The sequence below is a fragment of the Squalius cephalus genome, assembly GCF_949319135.1.
Source record: "Squalius cephalus genome assembly, chromosome: 10".
NCBI lineage: Eukaryota > Metazoa > Chordata > Actinopteri > Cypriniformes > Leuciscidae > Squalius > Squalius cephalus.
In genome coordinates, this window is record NC_137131.1 from 24,453,508 (window position 1) to 24,457,961 (window position 4,454).

Sequence of the window (4,454 nt, forward strand, 5' to 3'; positions counted from 1 at the left end):
CAATGCTTGATCTTAAGAAAATTTAAAAAGTGTGTTAATGTGTGTTAACAGACTATTGATCTGGGTGACATAGGACCATTTTTTATGTTTTCCTTAAGTGTTAGGCTATATAAATCTGGAGAACCCTTACTAACATTAACCATGGTTTTGCTACACTAACTAAATGGTAATAAATTATTGTAATCAATCCACCATAAAAACATTGTTTCTACACTTTACTATAATAAAAACCATGGTTAATTTAGCAAAGGACCCTGGGAACATGTCCTAAAAAGAACAGCTCATCCAAAAAATAGAGTTCTCTCGTTATTTACTGGTACTCCATGTTGTTCCAAAACTATATGAATTTGTTTTGTACAACCTTAATTAAGATATCTTGAGAAATGACTTCACTGTTTTGTTTTTTTCCATAAAATGGGTTCCAATGTTGTTTTATTCCCAACATTCTTGTGTTTCACAGAAGTAAGTCATACAGGTTTGAAAATAATTTCATTTTGAAAGGACATTTATGTTTGGGTCAGCAAGGCCCGTAAACTCATATCAAGAAGACAGGTAAAATATTGTCTGGAGGGTTTGGACCAGTGTGCCTTTGAGCAGAGTTTACATGTTCTGCCTCTATTTCACGTGTATTTTACTATGACAATACTCACCGCAACTGAAGATGGTGTGTGGCTGGATAATATTTATTCCCAAAATTCCTGGATAATGGGAAACACACACATACAGCAATATTATTAGCTATTTGTATTTAATTACTAAAAGAGACATTTGCAAAAGCTTGCAAAATTTTACTCACCAGCTCAAAAACATATTATGATGATGACTCATCATTTTGACGGTAGGCCGATATCCCGCGATCAACAGTATTCAAAAGCCTAGTTTTCATAGTGTGGTTCAAGTTCCTCTCTGTATAAAGACACAATGTTCTCAGATCACTCATTGTAAAGCTCAGACTATGCTGAGGTTTATTTTTATTTTATTTTTTATCAAAAACTAACTGACAATATTTACACATGCAGCCTGAAACATTGACATAATATCGATATTGCTCTAATCGCATTTAAAATTAGCTTCTCAATTTAACACACTATTTTGATGTAGCAGAATGTATTTTTATATAAAATAAAGTTATTTACCTTCCGCAGATTGCAATATGTCCGTTACACGTACGTTGTTAAAATTCGTTGTCCATCCCGCAACTCGCTCAAAATAAAAATGTAACAGTACGATATGCAAAATAATCCATGTTTTAAACAATGTAAAAGCCACAGAACCGAAGGAGGCTAGTACTGAAGATCCCGAGCAGCAGCAGCGCACACACACACACACACACACACACACACACACACACACACACACACACACACAAACACACACACACACTCTAACAGACGAATATTCAAACTTGACCAGTAAAAGGCGCGCATAGCTGCCATTGGCCAGATTCCTGGATGACAGTCTGAATAACCAATCATGCTCAAAACAACTCGAAGAGACAGCCAATAATGTGGTAACATTGCAATTACAGGAAAAGATTACATGTTTTAAAAGAAAGAATATGAAAAAAATGTGCACGTGCTATTTATTTAGTTGTATTTGTAAGCTGGCTGTTATATTTAATCAATTGGTTAAATGGTGTCTTCATTGCAGTGCATGATAAAAAAAATAAACTTACAATAACATATAAATAATAATAATAAATAACATAAATAATATATACCATATATAACAACATATATTTACCAAACAGCAGTTTAAAAGAGCAAACATATTATATATTAAACAGAGCAAACATTGCATATGTAGGCTATTCATATACAATTCTGTATACCTACCTACATGAAAAACTAATGGATTGGTATCATGGTAACATTAGAGTTACATTCATGTGACCCATAATGATCCTTTTGCACTTAGAAATACTCTTATGCCTAATAATGTCAACTTGCTTTTCACCCTGTGTGGCACAGTTACACAACCTGTTGGTTTAGGGTAAATCCTCTGTCCAACACAACACTTTGCTAACATTGGCATAATTCTATACAAGTTGCAACATATACCCCGGGTTTCACAGGCAAGGTTTAAGCCTGTAGTCCCAGACTAAAATGCACGTTTGAGCTGTTTTACCTGAAAGCAACTTGCACTGACATATCTTAAAATATGTCAGTGCCATTGTTTTGTCTCCAGATGCACACCAGTAATGTTTCTTTTTTCTTTTTTCTAAGGCACATTTTTAAAAGCTAATTAAATGCACTAAGGCCTAATCCTGGCTTAATCTAAACTCTGTGAAACCGGGTCTGGGTTAGAAATTAAGGGTTAAGGTTAACCCTAACTCTAACCCTAACCCTTGTCTACAGACTTTTATTTAACAGCATGGATACTCCAAGGTGTTGACTGCAGTGGTTAGGCCTTTAGCGTTGATACAGGACGAATAACTTCTCACTGTGACAGTCTGTAATGTATTTTAGCAAAGAGTGTTTGTATGGATTGTCCCTAATTAAGCTAGAGCTATTGGTGCATTCAAGTCATGTCATAAAGATCGTATTTACAAGTTGAACGCCACCACATGATGAGAATATGAGTAGGAAGCTCAGGATTTTCTTTAACCCCGATCTTGAAGAGTTAGGGGTGTGTCAGTGGGAAACATTGTGGGATACCACTACTGTATACTTAGGTATTTAGCAGTGACAATGAAGTAAGCTAATGCCTGCACAAAATATGATAGCATTAATATATAACAGTATAATATGTGATGATAAAGTTTATAGTGGCTTCATTAATTTAAAACATTAAACAAAATTGTAAAACCTCATGAATACAAACTTCCCAGGAGGACTTAAACGCACCATATGTTCCATCGTGAACCCTGTTGGCCTGCTGTCTGACCAGCAAGCTCAATTTAACAATTAGTTTGATTGCTAAATGTTACATTTAAAATGTTCTAGTTTTGTTAACACGTCACATTACAAGAATGTTTTTTAAAAACACTCATCATCTCAGGTCTCAGTGATGTCCTCAAAACATTTTACGAACGTTGATTTGATAATGTTCCTCCTCTGTTATTATGGAACATTGTGCCAATGTTTTACTGAGAACATTATATAATCTGTTATCTCAACAACATCCTCAAAACATCCTCAAAATGTTGCAAGTAAAATGTTCTAATTGTGTTAACTCATCACATTAGAAGAACGTTTTATAAAGAACATTCAACATCTCATCTCTCAATGATATCCTCAAAACATTTTCCTAATGTGACAGAGAGAACGTTCTTCTTTTGTTATGACAAAACATTAAGACAACGTTATTTTGAGATCATTGTACAAACATTAACTTTAACAACATTCCCAAACTATTCTCAAAATGTTGCAAATAAAATGTTATAATTTTGTTAACTCGTCACATTAAAAGAACGTTTTATAAAGAACAATAAACATCTCATCTCTCAATGATATCCTCAAAACATTTTCCTAACGTGACAGAGAGAATGTTCTTCATTTGTTATAATGAAACATTGGGACAATGTTATTTTGAGATCATTGTACAAACTTTAACTTTAGCAACATTCCCAAAATATGCTCAAAATGTTGCAAGAAGGTTCTTCTTTTGTTTTTATGAAACATTGGGACAATGTTATTTTGAGATCATTGTACAAACTTTAACTTTAGCAACATTCCCAAAATATGCTCAAAATGTTGCAAGTAAAATGTTCTAATTGTGTTAACTCGTCACATTAGAAGAACGTTTTATAAAGAACATTCAACATCTCATCTCTCAATGATATCCTCAAAACATTTTCCTAATGTGACAGAGAGAACGTTCTTCTTTTGTTATGACAAAACATTAAGACAACGTTATTTTGAGATCATTGTACAAACATTAACTTTAACAACATTCCCAAAATATTCTCAAAATGTTGCAAATAAAATGTTATAATTTTGTTAACTCGTCACATTAAAAGAACGTTTTATAAAGAACAATAAACATCTCATCTCTCAATGATATCCTCAAAACATTTTCCTAACGTGACCGAGAGAACATTCTTCATTTGTTATAATGAAACATTGGGACAATGTTATTTTGAGATCATTGTATAAACTTTAACTTTAACAACATTCCCAAAATATGCTCAAAATGTTGCAAGTAAAATGTTTTAATTTAGTTAACTTGTCACATTAAAAGAATGTTTTATAAAGAACAATAAACATCTCATCTCTCAATGATATCCTCAAAACATTTTCCTAACGTGACAGAGAGAATGTTCTTCTTTTGTTTTTATGAAACATTGGGACAATGTTATATTGAGATCATTGTACAACTTTAACTTTAGCAACATTCCCAAAATATGCTCAAAATGTTGCAAGAAGAATGTTCTTCTTTTGTTTTTATGAAACATTGGGACAATGTTATTTTGAGATCATTGTACAAACTTTAACTTTAGCAACATTCCCAAA

General features: G+C 32.9%; 1 long non-coding RNA gene across 1 annotated transcript; it reads right to left on the reverse strand.

Moving 5' to 3' along the window:
• Window positions 1-452: 452 nt before the first annotated feature.
• Window positions 453-1,579, reverse strand: LOC307165179. Its single transcript, XR_013822424.1, has 3 exons — window positions 1,137-1,579; window positions 797-906; window positions 453-698 (listed from the first exon to the last, which is right to left on the reverse strand). It is a non-coding gene; the product is annotated as an uncharacterized lncRNA (long non-coding RNA).
• Between the last annotated feature and the right edge of the window lie 2,875 nt (window positions 1,580-4,454).